This window comes from Pelodiscus sinensis, chromosome 6 (assembly GCF_052426305.1).
Source record: "Pelodiscus sinensis isolate ZL-2025 chromosome 6, ASM5242630v1, whole genome shotgun sequence".
NCBI lineage: Eukaryota > Metazoa > Chordata > Testudines > Trionychidae > Pelodiscus > Pelodiscus sinensis.
Genome location: NC_143057.1, coordinates 56150379 through 56168067, shown reverse-complemented (window position 1 = coordinate 56168067; position 17689 = coordinate 56150379). Strand labels below are relative to the sequence as shown.

The following is a 17689-nucleotide window of genomic DNA, read 5'->3' as shown; positions in this document are numbered from 1 at the left end:
CTTGCAACTCAATGACTTCCAGCTGCAGTTCATCTGGGCAACTGGCCACATCTGCTTCAAATGGGTTTTGAAACAATCTCACTTCTTCTGCCTTTGAATCCAAAAAGGTCTCCACGGGCCGGATGAGAGGGCCTCGCGGGCCGCATCCGGCTCCCGGGCCGTAGTTTGGAGACCCCTGCCCTAGACTGTGAGATACACTTTCCCCTCTCTCTCCCCAAGTACATGCAACAGTACAGCAAACAAAATCAGCATCATCAGAACCATAATAGAGGCAGGGGCCAATGACGTCCTCAACCCTCTAATAACCTGCAGCAGTTGCAGCAACTCAATAAGGAAATTTGGTCCATATGTCGAGGGTCAAGAAAACTTTTTGTCCGTTGCAATGCCTCTGTTGCCATGCAAACTGTTTCTAGCATTTTTTAACAACTGGCAACAAATAACCTCTGATAAATGGGTTCTCCAAATAATCAAGCTTCACCTTCCTGGCAACTTCAATACCATGGTGTTGCCCACCAAACACAAGTGGCAGCTAAATCAAGATATCCTGCTGTGGGTCTTCGAGCAACGACCCTTTTTGTCACCCAGCACAACAAAAAGTGTCTTAGTTTTTGTTCGAGCCACTACAGGGAAGAGTTCCCTGGGAGACATGTTCCTGATCAGTTGGCCATCTCCTCTCCTTTACACCTTTTCTCCCCACACTTCTTCTCAACAAGGTTATTCTCAACACACAGACACACAAATTACACTTAATACTAATAGCCCCATTTTGGCCATGGTAACCTTGGTTCCCCTTTTTACTCAAGATGTCTCACACTCCGTCCGTTCCCTTATCACACACTACGGATCTCCTTTTCCAACCCGGAAGCTTGATCAGCCATCCCAATGTCCACATTCTGAACCTGAAAGCCTGATTCCTTAATGGTTTTCTACGCAAGAGCTAGAGTGCTCACAGCAAGTGCAGGGAGTCCTGTTCCATAGTAGGGCACAGAGCATTCCATACCTCCAAAAGTGGCACGGATTCTCGCTATGGTGCTCACACTGTGACAGGTTGACCCATCCATATCTCCTTTATCTCTTAGTCTCAGAGCAATGCTACAGGTGGATGCAAACAAGCACATGTGACCTCAATTTTGGCATACGAGACAAAACTCACTCTACTCATAGATGGAAAATTTTAGAGGGAACACTGCTTGCATGCAAAATTAGCTGTTGCTTGCACACAACAAGAGAATAAAAAGCTCTGATTTAATAAAGTTTGTTTGGAATCTTACCCAGATCATTTAGTACAGTATTTCAATATTTTAGAACAGTATATATCAAGCTACTCTTGGGAGAATATGTGAACATTGCTTATTTTGTCACTTAACCAACTGGATTGTTAACCATTGCAGGATGCATTCTTTGGCAGTCTGCTCACACTCTAGTTGAAAATATAGACAGGTACCTACCTTTTTTGATGTTTCTCCGAAATCTTTAGTCGTGTTCTTCTAAATTGGAAAAAAAAAAATTGGCTGCACATTTACTTCATTTATAGATGTGCTCCCTCTGCAAACTTTAAAACAAGCCCCAAATGCAGCCAACTATAACATTTTTAACATAATATTATTTTAAGGACATTTTCATTACATTTTGAAATCCTTAAAATTTGTCTGCTTTTTTAAAAAAAAAAAAGCCTCATGGGAAGAGAGAGTAAGGACAAATCTCTTTTAGCATTGGCCTTCTATATTAATTTGAATTTTATTTATGAATGTCTTTTTTTTAAAGATTCAGTTGCCAATTGTGCATATATGGAGCTAATATATTGGTTCCCTCTATGTCCCTATGTGTCAGCCAGGCAAGTGGAAGCCAATAATAAAAGATTTTTTTTGGTCTCTTACCCTGCACTTCCCCATTTCCCATCAGAAAACCAGCAAGGCATCTTTTGTGGAAATTGGCCACTTTGTTTAAATTGTATAGGCAATGTCTCTGTGATAGGGAGCAGTCTCATTGGGGCAGCTTCTTTGTGTGCTGATAAAGCCACTGATACTTGCCTTCTTGCTTTCTGGGGCTTTTCATCATCCTGTCCTGATAGACCAGAACTTCTGGTCTCTCCCAGCTAAGGCACAGAGCTGGGATCACTACCCATCCTTCCTCTCACCACCTCCCCCTAAAGAGCAATGCAGACACAGCATCACTACAGGCAGTCCCCGAGTTACGCGGATCCGACTTACGTTGGATTCGCAGTTATGAACGGGGCCCTCTCCCTGGTCTCCAGCAGACCAGGGAGAGGAAGCAAAGCGGCGGAACACGCGGGCAGCGGGCAGCCCAGACGCGTCTGGGCTGTCCGCTGCCCGCGTGCTCCGCAGCTTTGCTCTGCTTTGCTCCCCGTCCCCCTGGTCTGCTCTGGGAGCAAAGCCGAGCAAAGCCGCGGAGCACGCGGGCAGCCCAGACACGTCTGGGCTGCCCGCGTGATCCGCCGCTTTGCTCCCCGTCCCCCTGGTCTGCAGACCAGGGGGACAGGGAGCAAAGCAGAGCAAAGCCGCGGAGTCCGAGGGCAGCAGGACAGCCACGGCGCGTCTCGGCTGTCCCGCTGCCCCCGTGCTCCATGGCTTTGCTCCGGATGCATGTGGTACAGCAGCTGGGGTGCTGCCAGTTGGTCCCGTAGCGCCGCTCTGGGCACTACTGGACCAACCCGGCAGCACCCCATCTGCTCTGCCCCAGGCGTCCTGATTCAGCTACTGCTGGTCAGTTTCAGCAGCGGCTGAATCAGGACACCTGGAGCAGAGCAGCTTGGGTGCTGCTGGGTTGGTCCAGCGGCGGCGCTACTGGACCAACCCAGCAGCACCCCAGCTGCTCTGCCCCAGGCGTCCCCAAGTCAGCCGCTGATCAGTTTCAGCAGCAGCTGACTTGGGGATGCCTGGGGTTCTTAAGTTGAATCTGTATGTAAGTCGGAACTGGCGTCCAGATTCAGCCGCTGCTGAAACTGATCAGTTTCAACAGTGGCTGAATCTGGACGCCAGTTCCGACTTACATACAGATTCAACTTAAGAACAAACCTACAGTCCCTATCTTGTACGTAACCCGGGGACTGCCTGTACTTCAGCTCTGAGAAGAATGCAGTTTCATGCACAGCATCCAGGAAACCAACCCTCAAATGGGATCAGAAACCCAAATAAACCATTCGGGAAGCCCCCTGTAACAATAAAGGAGGTTGTACACACTGATGGCTCCCCCAGGCAACAATTATTTACACTGGGCTTTTTAGTAAATAAAAGTAATTTTATTAAGTACAAAGAGTAGGATTTAAGTGGTTGCAAGTGAAAACAGAGCAAAGTAAACTACAAATTTAAAATTAAAGAAATGCATAGCTAATTCTAACACACTAAAGCTTATTGCAAACTTAGCCTAAAACTGTGCTGGTTTGTGCAAAAAGCCTCTCATCCAGGAAAGATCTTATTTCCGTGGCGTCTCTATTTATTCTCTTGGGTGTGTCATGCCAGCCAAAGACAGAAGAGACTGCCGGCTTTCCAGTTTAAATAGACTTCCCTTTGGGTGGGAATTCTTTGTTTCTAGATTACCCATCCCCTGTCCCCCTCCAAGGAAAATTAGCTGGTAAACTAATATATCAATAGAAGTTAGTTTGGTCATGTGATTTTTCTATGACCAACCACTGCTGAACCTTAAGAGACAAACACCAGGCTGTTCAGGTCATTAAGTTGATTACCCAGACATTCGTGTGTCCAAGCATTGGAAACACCATTGATGGCCTTCATTTGTACATTTAAAAGCATCAACCATTCTGTACCCGATATTTCTAACTTTACGTACGAAAATGATACTCACACCAAAATAAGATATACAGATCCAGCAGATTGTAACGTTACCTCATGTAAACTATCAATTTTATTTTGTCCAACACATCTTCGAATTATGCATATTTGTATACGTAAGACAATTTCATACAGCATGGAGGGGGTCTGGCTCAGTCTTAAATAACTAAAAAAATAGGGGAGTGTGTGTGCTGCATGCAATGAAACTTTCTTCTTCTCTGTTAAATTGATAGGAGTAGCAGTTTTGAGTAGAGGCCAGTTTTGGTAAACATACTACTAAGTTCAGTCACATTAACTAAGAGATAATGGTGAGTAACATCAGAATCCTCAGCTCTGATCTCCAAGAGCAAGTTTAATGACTCTACTTCTACTTCAGGGGAAAGCTGATAAAGCTGTTTTTATTTTGTGGTTGTCCGAAGAAACTAGTAGGCCTAGGGACAACACACTGTGCAAGAAGTTTAAAGAATTCTCCCAAGCTTCCTAATGAAAATGATACATCATTTAGAGGATCCTCCTAATTGATAGGATTTGAGTAAGATGGCTATATATATATATATATATCACATATATGTATTATCACATACAATTAGGCATGAAGGAAAAAGATTAACTGTCTGACTTTTACCCATAGCACTTATGGCAAATATTAAATGGTAGCATGAGAGAAAATAATAGAGGTGAAGAATTATATGGCAGAAAAGAGACTAAATCCCTTGTTCATTAACTGGGTTTAATATTTATATTTTCTTCGAAGTTGTAGGGTTTTTTTAAATCAACTTTTGATGGGGATGGAATGTGGTGAACTCTACTGAAGTAAACTTTTCAGTTTGAGAGAGAGAGAATTTATTTAAATTGGGTGGGAGGTGTAAGGTTAGATAGTCCTAACAGGTCTTATGAGGCTTACAAAAATGGGGTTTTCCTCTTGCAGACTTTGGACAATACAGAAGGGTGTTTGGTGATAGAAGTTGTATATAGGTGAAGGGCTCCCTCAGGGAACTTCAGGGGTTATGGGAACTTCATGCCCTCTTATCCAAGACTGAGAGAGCTGTTTCTCTCAGTGCCTTGCTAATGACTAGCAACAACTCCTTCGAGTGTGGTTATCATTCAGTACAACTGCTTGTGGCGATTCCACAATCAGCTAGATTGCATGAATGTTCCCAGAGCCACTTGTGAATCACACAAAAAGGCAAATCCCCCACTCTCAGTACTGTACCTCAGGAAAATAGGGTGTGTCTAGACTACATGGCTCCGTCGACGGAGCCATATAGATGAGTTTACGAGACATAGCAAAATGAAGCGGTGATTTAAATAGTCACCACTTCATTTACATCAATACCACGCTGTGCCACTCAGCTGATTGTCAGCACAGCGCAGTAGTCTAATCAGCTGAGTGGCACAGCACGGCGGCCATTTTGATGTAAATGAAGTGGTGATTATTTAAATTGCCGCTTCATTTGCTGTGTCTAGTAAACTCACCTACATGGCTCCGTTGATGGAGCCATGTAGTCTAGACACACCCATACTGTCTAATTTATTAACTGGTTCACCACTTAATCAATGGAAAATGGATATACACAGCCCTTGCAAAACCTAAGTAGATTTACCACACACTAGCTGAAAGATAAACAGTAAAATAAATTTGACTAAAAGATGGATTTTAAGATATATTAAGTGATAGGCAAAAAATCAGTATATTTATAAAAATATAAACTGTCTAAACTCTTAACCCTATTAGACGTGGAAACAACTAAATCAAGCAGTTTTTCTCACCCTACTGGATGGATATTGCAATCCATACTACACAGATTTTACCCTTGAAATTTGGGCCAGTCTTCTCAGTGTCCTGATTGCTTGCAACATAGGTAGGTAAGTAGAAAGGGCAAATATGGGGTCTCGGTTTTCATTTTTATACTCTTAGTTCATGTGTTTGAAAAGTACAAGTCCAGGCATGTCTGGTGGGCATTGGTAAGTCCCTAACCAAACTCGAGAAATTCCCTTGGTGTGGCTTCATACATGTCAGATATTGAATTGTGGCTCCCTTGCTGGACAATGTTTAACAGCACCCACCTGGATGTTGATTACCTTCCTTGTCATTTTCTCTGTAGCGCTAGTATCTGGGTATCCTAGCATATTTTAGGAAAAAACATACAACATAATTCTTAAAATGGCATATGCATTGATGATATACATGTACGGTTAGAGAAATGACTTTCAGCAAATCTTAACCTTTCCCCTGATATATCATATGTCATTCTTATATGCAATATCACAGTTGTATACAAATGAGGAGTACGGGAATACAGAGTGCTTCCCCAAGGTATAGAACAGGGGTGGCCAACCCTTTTAACAAAGAGAGCCAAAACAGCGGCGGGAAAAATGCAAAGAACCGCAGACCAGAATTGTCGAGGGGGGGGGACAGGAGGCTGCCCCTTTAAGAAATAAGCTTAGGCTTTTTGCCTGCCATCTTGGGTGCCATTTTTAAATCACCCCGGTGAAAGCTGGGAGCCGTTGGGGGGCAGGAGTGGACAAAGGATTGGCTTTGTGAGCCACACTTTTGAGGGAGAAGAGCCGTGGGTTGGCCACCCCAGTATAGAATGTCAAAATATGGATGAAATACAGGCAGTCCCCGAGTTACGTATATGATAGGGACTGTAGGTTTGTTCTTAAGTTGAATCTGTATGTAAGTCAGAACTGGCGTCCAGATTCAGCCGCTGCTGAAACTGACCAGCGGCTGACTACAGGAAGCCCGAGGCAGAGTTGCTCTGCCCTGGGCTTCCTGGAATCAGCCGCTGATCAGTTTCAATAGGCTGAATCTGGATGCCAGTTCCGACTTACATACAGATTCAACTTAAGAACCCCAGGCATCCCCAAGTCAGCTGCTGCTGAAACTGATTAACAGCTGATTCCAGGAAGCCTGGGGCAGAGCAACTCTGCCTCGGGCTTCCTGTAGTCAGCGCTGGTCAGTTTCAGCAGCAGCTGACTTGGGGACGCCTGGGGCAGAGCAGCTGGGGTGCTTCTGGGTTGCTCCAGTAGCGCCGCTCCTCGGCGCTACTGGACCAACCCAGCAGCGCCCCAGCTGCTCTACCACAGGCGTCCGGAGAAAAGCCTGGTCTGCTGTGGGGAAGGGGGGAGAGAACATGTACTAGCTGGGCCCCCCTCCCCAGCAGACCAGGGAGACGGAGAGCAAAGCCTCTGAGGACGCCGGCAGCGGGACAGCCGCGGCGTGTCTGGAGACGCGGAGCAAAGCCGCGGAGGACCCGGGCGGTGTCTCCCTAGTCTGCTGGGTGGGGGCGCAGCTAGTACGCCCCCCCCCCCCCCAACAGACCAGGGAGATGGGGAGCAAAGCCGCAGAGCACGTGGGCAGCGGGACAGCCCAGACGCGCCGCGGCTGTCCCGCTGCCGGCGTCCTCAGAGGCTTTGCTCCCCCGTCTCCCTGGTCTGCTGCAGACCAGGGAGACGCGGAGCAAACCCCGTTCGTAACTGCGGATCCAACATAAGTCGGATCCGTGTAACTCGGGGACTGCCTGTATAGGGTGTGTAGTAGAAGGAAAAAGGGAGGCAGATCTTGATGCACTGAGAGACTTTAAGCACCAAGACCCCAATTCAGCAAAAAGTTTAGCATATTCCTCATCTTAAGTATGTGAGTAATCCCATAGCTACCCAGTATAGTTGTAGAGAATTGTTTGTTTCTCCCTATTGTTATCTGATCATTGAAATTGGCAGAGAGATATAAAAGTACTTTGTTTGGGATTAGAATACCATTAAGCACACTTTTTTATTCTGAAAAAAAAATGTATACAATATTTGCAGAAGCACACTAGATGAAAACTTGTAGGACTAAGCATGACTGAACTGTCTAGTTTTTTTTTCCCTGTCACATGGTGGGCATCAGCACTTCTGAGGAACTACTAAATGCAAGTCAACCTGTCATACATTTCACATTCTCTGATAGAGTTCCATTATCCATTAATGACACTACAAAATAGATTTTTCTCAGGCTGGCATCATAACTGTGGAGCTGTGTTGACCATTTTAATCTTTCAGTATAATAAAGCTACAGTAGTGATTAAATTTATGATACTATTAAGCATCTTATAATGATTGGAAATGCAAAATAAATCTAAAGTAAATTACTTATTCTGCTATGTTTTCTTTTCCAATGTTTCTTCTTTCTGTAGAAAAGAAATATACTCCAGTGATTTAAACACAGGACTATAGGAGCCCAGTAAAATTGATTTTATCCCAGCTGTTTCAAAGAATTACTGAGAAACCATAATTTTTATACCTCCAAAGTTCTTTCATCTTCAAAATTAGGGGTATTTATCTACAGTGGTGTTCAGAATTACTTCATCTGTGTTAGAAGATAGAAAAGCACTTTACAAAGGGAATATACTCTAGAAGTGCAAGATGTTATAATTATTATGGAGCAGGTAATTAAGGAAATCCTCTGTAAATACTCGGAAGGTGGCAAGGTGATAGGGAACAGCCAGCATGTATTTGTAAAGAACAAATCATGTCAAACGGATCTGATAGCTTTCTTTGATAGGATAATGAGTCTTGTGGATAAGGGAGAAGAGGTGGATGTGGTATACCTAGACTTTAGTAAGGCGTTTGATACAGTCTCGCATGATATTCTTATCAATAAACTAGGCAAATATAACTTAGATGGGGCTACTATAAGGTGGGTGCATAACTGGCTGGATAACCATACTCAGAGGGTGTGTCTAGACTACAGGGTTTTGTCGACAAAAGTGGACTCTTGTTGACAAAACTATACCTGCGTCTACACTGCCTTTGAGTTATGTCGACGTATGTAAACCTCATTCTATGAGGAATAACGCCTTATATCGACAGAGTTCTGTCGATAGAAGGCATTATTGCATCTACACTGTCCTTTGTGTCCACACTGCTAAGTCGACAAAGCATTTTGCTTTGTCGACAGAACTGGATGTAGCCTAGACACTCTTTGTCGACAGAAGCTTTGTCAACAGTATCTGTGTCGACAAAACCCTGTAGTCTAGACATACCCAGAGAGTAGTTATTAATGGTTCACAATCCTGCTGGAAAGGCATAACAAGTGAGGTTCCGCAGGGGTCTGTTTTGGGACCGACTCTGTTCAATATCTTCATCAACGATTATATATTGGTATAGAAAGTACACTTATTAAGTTGGCAGATGATACCAAGGGGTTGTGACTAATCTGGAGGATAGGGTCATAATTCAAAATAATCTGGACAAATTGGAGAAATGGTCTGAGGTAAACAGGATGAAGTTTAATAAAGACAAATGCAAAGTGCTTCACTTAAGAAGGAACAATCAGTTTTACACATACAGAATGGGAAGCGACTGTCTAGGAAGAGTACAGCAGAAAGGGATCTAGTGGTTATAGTGGACCACAAACTGAATACGAGTCAGCAGTGTGATGCTGTTGCAAAAAAAGCAAACATGATTCTGGGATGCATTAACAGGCGTTTTGTGAGCAAGACACAAGAAGTCATTCTTCCGCTCTACTCTGCGCTGGTTAGGCCTCAGTTGGAGTATTATGTCCAGCTCTGGGCACTGCATTTCAAGGAAGATGTGGAGAAATTGGAGAGGGTCCAGAGAAGAGCAATAAGAATGATTAAAGGTCTAGGGAACATGACCCATAAAGGAAGGCTGAAAGAACTGGTTTTGTTTAGTTTAGAAAAGAAAAGATTGAGGGGGGACATGATAGCAGTTTTCAGGTATCTAAAAGAGTGTCATAAGGAGGAGGGAGAAAATTTGTTCATCTTGGCCTCTGAGGATAGAACAAGAAGTAATGGGCTTAAACTGCAGCAAGGGAGGTTTAGGTTGAATGTTAGGAAAAAGTTCCTAACTGTCAGGGTCGTTAAACACTGGAATAAATTGCCCAGGGAGGTTTTAGAATCTCCATCTGTGGAGATATTTAAGAATAGGTTAGATAAATGTCTATCAGGGATGGTCTAGACAGTACTGGGTCCTGCTATGGGGGCAGGAAACTGGACTTGATGACCTCTTGAGGTCCTTCCAGTCCTAGTACTCTATGATTCTAGATTATGCCAGAGTCCTCTCCAGCCCCTGGAGGCTTGAAGCTATCATAGCTGTGCCCTATGTTTTGTTCGTTGGCGCAAGTTTCATGCCATTATTTCTGGCAAGATTTCCATGGAACATGTCTTCTGCTACGCTGGTGTTTGTGTTTTTAGACACTAAAATTGCTCCCCCTTCTCTTCCACCTCCCCCTCCCCTCGGTGAATTCTCAAGTTTTAGTTTTGTATATCTAAGTCAACTAGACAACACCACATGACAGTGCTATCTTGGAGGAAGGAAAGCCCAACCACTCCCATCCTGCATTGCAAACAATTCTTGGTCATTCTTTCCATTTGTAGCAACATAGTCTGTGGACTTCCAGACACTCTAGAATGTAATTTTCCAGGACTGCTATTGACAGAGGAAATTATTTGGTTTGAGGTTTGCTTCTGGGCTGTAATTCGTTTCTTCTGATTTTTGTTTGTATTTTTATAGCTGTGTGGAGGGAACTCCCCTGTCACCAAGTTTGAGGCTACTAATTTGGGAGAGCTCTGATACATGGTCATGGGCCTACCTCATACCCCAGTCATTTAGAGGTTTCATTGTAAAGGGCTTCCAGTTCCTACTCTACTTGACTGTCTGCTTGGCTATAGCCCCTATGTAAACAAACCCCCAAAAGTTTCCCAACTGAGCGGTCAGCCAAGGAAGAAACATCTATTCCAATTTTGGATGTTGCAACTCACTGAACATTATCCTTTATTATTATTTGTAGCATTGAGAACCCACAGACAGGATCTGTACAAACAGAGATAATAAAGACAAGCCTCTGCATCAAAGAGCTGGTCATTTTCACAAGAATAATTTCAGGAGGACTTCCAAGAGCCCAGTTCACACATACCATCCAACTGGGAAAGAAATAGCCACAGATTAGCAGACACAGAATTTCAAATTATGTAGAGAGTGGATACTTTTCTTCCTGCTAGCTTGCAGTCATCCAGCTAGAATACTTTAATTGGCTGACAGCTGAAGAAGTTGCTTTCTGGTGCAGTTGTTCTCTAAAAACATGCTCCATCTGCATTAAATGTTCCCAGAAAAATACATTACAAAGCATGTTGGAGAGGAAACTAAATGTATATGTTTGGGTATGTAATGACTAGCTGTGCTTTTTTAAAATTAGTGTACGCTTTATTCAAAGAATAATCTTGGGCTTTTTTATTATAGTGTGGATTGTTTTCTGCAATGTTAAACAGCTATTAAAGTTCCCTGTGAAATAAGACATATTCATTTTTTCCCCTTAGTTTAAGAAGTTTTGAATGATCTTGAGCTTAAATTTTTTCCAGTGTGTATTCAACTGTATGAACTGCAGTTGTCAAAACAGAGCTAAATGTGCAATGTCATGAACTCCAAAGAAATAGTTTTCTCTGTAGTTATTTAAATACATCAAGTCCTTTTTGCACATTTTTCCTTTTTAGGGGCAAGCAAAAGATGCTCTAAGTAATTATTACCTATCACATCAGTAGTTTACATTTGTCTTCAGTGTTTATTTTCAAAAAGTAAAACTTTGCAAGATTTTTTTTAAAGACAGACTTCCTGTTTGTACAGTTTTGGGATGAAGGATGTTTGCTGGCATGAAAATATCTGAATAGTAAATTATTGCAGCCTGCCTAGGCTTCACATTCATGACCAGTTGATTTCAAGATGCAAACACGCTTTAGTTTTGTGGTAAAGCTTTTAAGAGCCTATAGTTTATTCAGCATGTGGTGTGGTATACAGATGTTCCTGCATTAGAACTGCTATTACTAAATTTAAATTTATGAAATGTATTGTGAGAAAAATGTGCTTCACATTGTGAATGTAGCAAATTGAGTACACAGTCAATGAAAACCCACTTGACACATTTGACCCATTTTATCATTTGACCAATTTTATCATTTTATCACTTCTGTTTTAATCAGAACACAATCTTTTATTCTATCTTTAACTCAAGGGTCTCAAACTCACGGCCCGCGGGCCATCTACAGCCCAAGCAGTTGCTCGATCTAGCCGGCATGCAGCTGGAATGTGAGACCCTGTGGCCCTAGGGTAGGGTAGTGTTTTTTCTTTCCCCGATTCCAGCTCTGTTCTGCCCTGTCCCTTCCTCCGTTGCACCCCTTGCCTCCAGCCCCCTCCCCCAACATATGTGGCCTCAAGGATTACGGGGGGGCCTGGCTTGGAGTGACAGGAGGGGTTTGCCCCTGCTTTCACTGCATTTGCAGAAGTGGCAGGGAAGCGGAGCAACTGGGCTGGCCTGGAAGATGGCCTAACTTGTGCTGGCAGCCCCAGCCCACCCAGGGCCCTAGGCGCTAACCTGAGTAAGAGGGCCTTATCCTAGCCATAGGATTGTTGGGGCGGCCACTGCGAGGTGTCCCAAAGTGCAGGGCCCAGAACAGCTGCCCCTAATGGTCATATAGACAGCTCTGCACACTCCTGCCCCGGGCCACAGGAATGTACCAGCCATGGTGCTGAGCTAACAGCTGGAAGCCACTCTAGCTTCACTGTGCTGCCAGTTGTGGTGGTGGGAACCACACAGCCTGCCTGCTGGCTTGTCCCAAGTGTGTGGGGGGGTCTGAGCTGGCTTTCTGCTGATGCATTCCCCCTCCTCCCTTTGGCTTCCTGAAAGTTCAGGGCCCTTCTCGTGGGCTGCAGAAACATATTCACTTTTTGTTTGAATCATTTTAACCCCCTGCAAAGACTCTGTGGCACAGCCAGAGTGATATGCTCTGGGATGCAAGAAATGACAGTGCCCTCCTTTTAGCTAAGGGGACACAAGAGAATGTAGATGTAAATTTTTTAACTCTTAACACTAAGGTATGTTAGAGGGAAATTTAAAGTCCATACACAAGAAGAGGGTGAATCCAAGCAGAATTGGTCCAGAGCAATGATATGAATGAGTGACAGAGCTATACACAACAGACAACCCAGCAACCGCCATCCCAGCAGCAACTGTGTATCAGTCAACAATAGCTTTAGACAACCCAACAAAGAGCAGTTTCTATGTGAGATGGTGAACCAACAGAAAGACTTGCAACAAAACCTGCTGTATCAACTTCTATTGGAGCTGTGGCTGGCATGGGCTGATGATGGGATGTCTGATGACTGAGCCAGAGTCCAGGACCGTGCTTTCGTCACTGTTCTTTGTGATTCTGGTAGACCAGGGGCAGCTCATGCCAAGTTTGTAGGCATCAGCTGAGCTTTGATAAATTCATAACTGGAAGTCAAACCATCTCACATGTATGATGGTGTTCAGAATAGGCATTAGTGTTTTGTCAGAACGTGTTTAGACTCTAATGTATACAACAATTTACAAGTATTTCATAATCTCCCTTGTAATGTCTGTCATGCTATAAGGAAATATGTGTGTTTTGCTTTATGGCTTTGAAAATGTTTGCTCTGGACTTATGAACCTAGGCATGGGAATCAAGCCCCCTTCCTGTTCAGGAGGTCTGGCTTGCTTTAACCTGTAAATAACTCTCTCATTTCCTTTTCCTAGTTAGTAAGCCTTAATATAGTTTATTAAGGATTTGGTTACAAGTGTTGTCTTTTGGCAGTGCGATCTGAGATATGTAACTTGTCCCCTGGGACTCCGGTATAACTTGAGTATTTTGTGAACTTTAGTCCAATTTGCCTGCGATAACAAGATAGACTGGAAAGCCCAAGGGGACTGTGTTTCTGGGTTGCTGAAATCTGATTATAGAGCATAGCACCAGTTTGTGATGTCTTCCCTTTTTGACAGTCTGCCCTGTGATAGGCGCTGCGGTAATGAGTCACTGCCGATAGCTGAATAAGGTGGGATCTGCCAATGATCCTGAGGCTTTCTTAATCACCTTTGAGTGAGTGACATTGATCTCCTAAGGGTCTTGAGATCATTGGGTCCTGCCTCCTCACTGACCTAGTCCAGGCAGCCTACTGAGGACTTGTCCCTGTGTAGCTATAAAGAGTTATATACAGGCAGTCCCCGGGTTATGTACAAGATAGGGACTATAGGTTTGTTCTTAAGTTGAATTTGTATGTAAATTGGAACTGGCTTCAGATTCAGCTGCTGCCACTGAAACTGACCAGGGGCTGACTACAGGAAGCCAGAGGCAGAGTTGCTCTGCCCCCAGCTTCCTGGAATCAACCTGATCAGTTTCAACAGCTGCTGAATCTGGAGCCTGGGACAGAACAGCTGGGGCGCTGCCTGGTAGGTTCCCACAGGACCAACCCGGCAGCACCCCAGCTGCTCTACCCGAGGCGTCCCACAACAAAAGCCTGGTCTGCTGGGGGGGGACGCACTAACTGCGCCCCCTCCCCCCAAAGCAGACCAGGGAGACCCGAGCAAAGCCGCACAGGCGAAGGGACCCCGCCGCCCATGTGGCTTTGCTCCTGTCCCCCTGGTCTGCTGGGGGGGTCCAGCGGCTTTGCTGGACCCCCCCCCCCAGCAGACCAGGGGGACAGGAGCAAATGAGCAAAGCCGCCCAGACGGTGGCTTTGCTCGGGTGTCGCTGGTCTGCTGGGGGGGGGGGGGGGGTCCAGCGGCTTTGCTGGACCCCCCCCCCCCAGAAGACCAGGGAGACCGGGAGAAGCTTTTCTTGCCCCGGAGGACACGGGTAGCGACCTGTCGCCCGTAAGCTCCGGGCGAGAAAAGCCCCGTTCGTAAGTGCGGATCCAACATAAGTCAGAGACGTGTAAGTCGGGGCCTGCCTGTAGTGGTTGAGGTTGTCACCTGGACTTTCTTGATCTCTGTGAAAAGAGAGAATGTTGCCACTGCTGGATGGAAATGTATCTGGTCCATCCACTGATGATGGTCCAAAATCTGAAAGATCATTGCTCGTGAAGGTTAAGGCTGGAGGAGTGGACTGATGCTCAAGTAGCCAAGTTAGTGCTGTTTTGTGCAGTTTGTATGACTACTCCCCACTGGAGCCCCAGTTACTAAGTCACCTTCCAAAGTCTTTAACAGAAGCAGTACAGCTTCTGAGAATCTTCAGAGATGATGGCAGGGGAAAACCTGGAAGTGAGAAGCCAAGCCAATCCAATCTGATGTGAAGCTCAGTATAATAGAACACCCTCTCTTCATAAAGGACATTATCAGCATTTCACCAGAATGAATTATTTGGCCAAATCAATAACAGGATAGTAAAGGGCCTTTGGAGGGTGAGGGAATAGTATGTATATAGACTACTAAGAGGCAAGGTTGGTAGCAGATGAGACCAAAACATGGTGGGCTCTTTCTTATGTGGCAACCAAAGAGAGTAATCCTGTATGGAATGTGAGTATCCCTAGGTATAACCAGCAGACAGTCAAGTGTGGAAGAGAGGACCTACTAAATTAACAGTCCCTGTATGGATCAATGGGACAGAAGTGCAAGGTCTGTTGGCCTCTCTGTAGCCAGACCCTGAGGAAGAAGGCACCCCAGGGGAGACAATCTTCTTGCTGTGCATTCAAACTGATGTGGAGGTCTACCTCGGCGGATGATTATGGCTAACAGTGGGATGACCTATGGCTCTACCCTTGTTGTCCAATCCTGGGATTATCAAGACCTGTGGGAAATTATCTACAAGCTAAGAAAAATGGATGTGGTGCTGACTCCATTGTAGCACCTGGAGAAGGTCCCAAAATGGTGGGTCTAGCTGTATTTGGGGAATTATGCAAATGACCTGTGAAGGTCATTAGGGGAGGTGAAGGATTCACAGGTCATTCATACAGTTTGCAAATAGCAGTGGTAGCCAGAGGATTGCTGTTGCCAAATTTAGGGAGCTTTGGCTCATGACACAGAATGTATCTATCAATGAAGAGAAGACCCTATGCTTATTAGAGCCTATAACTAAATGGCTGCTGTGAATGACAAGTAGAACCTCAAGACTTGTGAATATTGTCCCATTTAATTCTCTGAGAACAATTATATTCCACTGAACATGATAAGCACACAGGGGAGGTAAAGTACCTCAACTATGCTATTGGTTGCTTCTGCAACTTCACATGATATCACTTGCACTGGGCAGAAAACTTGCATAGATCTGTAAAGTTTATTCTGTTTCAGTTTGATGCATACCCAATGCCACAAGCTATTTGGACCATTTAGGGTCTCCCCCAGGTTTTTACATCTTTTTGATGTGGATATGCATGGGAAGTGTGCAAGTATTTAAAATTTTGCCTGTAGTAAGAAACTAAAATAAAAACTAGGGGTACAATAAAAAAAAATCCTCAATGGCAGGGGTGGCAAATCTTTTTTAGGTCTGGGGCTGCTGACCCACAATAAAATCAGTTGGGGGCTGCACCCAAGTGAGAAGGAAAAACAAAACAACAACAAAACCCTTACTGACGTGGCCCCAGACTAAGAAACAGAAATACACCCCACATTTCTCTTGTATATGTCAGCCTAGGGGCCCAGGCTAGTAGATTTTGGGTTCTCCAGCTCTGTGGTAGGGTGGCGGGATGGCTGGAGAGCCCACACTGCCTCCCCAGTGCTGGGGGGAGCCCTGAGCCTTGGAGGCCAGATCCAGGCAAGCCAGGGGCCTTGGGTTCCCCACACTTGCTCTGTGAAATTTTAAGAAGGACATGGCAACTTGGCATACAGTACAAATTTTCTGTCCAGAAGTAAATGTTAAAGGTTTTGCTAGAAATTTACTACACATTTTATAAAAAGCAGTTCAATTTTTGTTCTTTTTCTCCACTGTGTAGGTTTTAACATTGTTTTACTATTAATGATGGTAAATCACTCCAAAAAGAAAAGTTTTAGAAAGTGTATTTGGAAAAATAATATATTGGCTGGTAAATAGTTTTAAATTCCTTCACAGTATTAATGTACACAAACGGACAGGTCGTCATTCAGAAGTGAGATGCTACTATTGTTATGCTGCACTTCAGCTTGAAATATCTAGTTGCAATAAGTTTGGCCCTGGGGAAAGTTCATGAAAAAAGATCCCAGATAACTTGATGGATTTACCAATTATTGTTGTTCATGCTATATTTTTAAACTAGCAGGAGTTACCCAGCATTGCTCAGGAAAGTTGAGCCGGGGGGGGGGGGGGGGAGCAGCATGCCTGCCGCCGGTGCCTGAACCCGCTCTCGGCTTCTTTGTCCCTCTACCGGCCTTTGTGAGTAACTGTCTCCACCACTTCCCCTGGGAAGCCGCTTCTTCCCGCACTACCAAGCTCCTTGCAGCCCTGGTGAGAGGTGTTGGTCTCTCATTTCTTCTCTCCCACAGTACCTTAAAACCTTCTCCTGGATGACAGGTTATCCCTCTACCGGCCTTAGTGAGCAACTATCCCCGCCGCTTCCCCCGGTAAGCTACTTCTCCCTACACTGACAAGCTCCATGCAGCCCCGGGGAGAGGCATTGGTCTCTCATCTCTTTAAAACCCTTTCCTGGATGAAAGGTTATCCCATGCAAAGTTTGGTTGCGGTAGGTCTTATAGTGTCCAAGTTATTAAAGCACAAACATTCTCTTTTATATATTCTAGAAGATAGATATATTTCTGTGAGGTTGGCTGGGGAGAAATGAAAGCAAACAAAGTAGGATTAAATATATATTGATGTAAGTCTATAAACTTAAAACTTGCAAGTATAATTCTGTGGGGTGGAAATAAAATTAAATGTAATAACAGCCCGTATATAACAATGTGGTTTCATTTGTTTGTTCTTGTAGAACTTAAAATGACATTTGACAGTCAGTCTATTATTGAAGAATGAATAAGTTTTCATTTTCACAGCTTTTTAAAGAACATTTAAATTGTTAAACAAAGTTTTGTTCTGTATCATGTTTTAATGGACCAATACAGGTGCATTTTCAATGAGGGTGGGAATACAAAATGGATGAGTTAAAAAAAAAAAAAAATGTAG

General features: G+C 44.3%; 1 protein-coding gene across 1 annotated transcript in view; it reads left to right on the top strand.

Annotated features, from left to right (window-relative positions):
* The window catches only part of SRFBP1 (serum response factor binding protein 1), a 113419-nt gene that overhangs the window by 34875 nt on the left and 60855 nt on the right, over positions 1–17689 (top strand). The window lies entirely within an intron of this gene.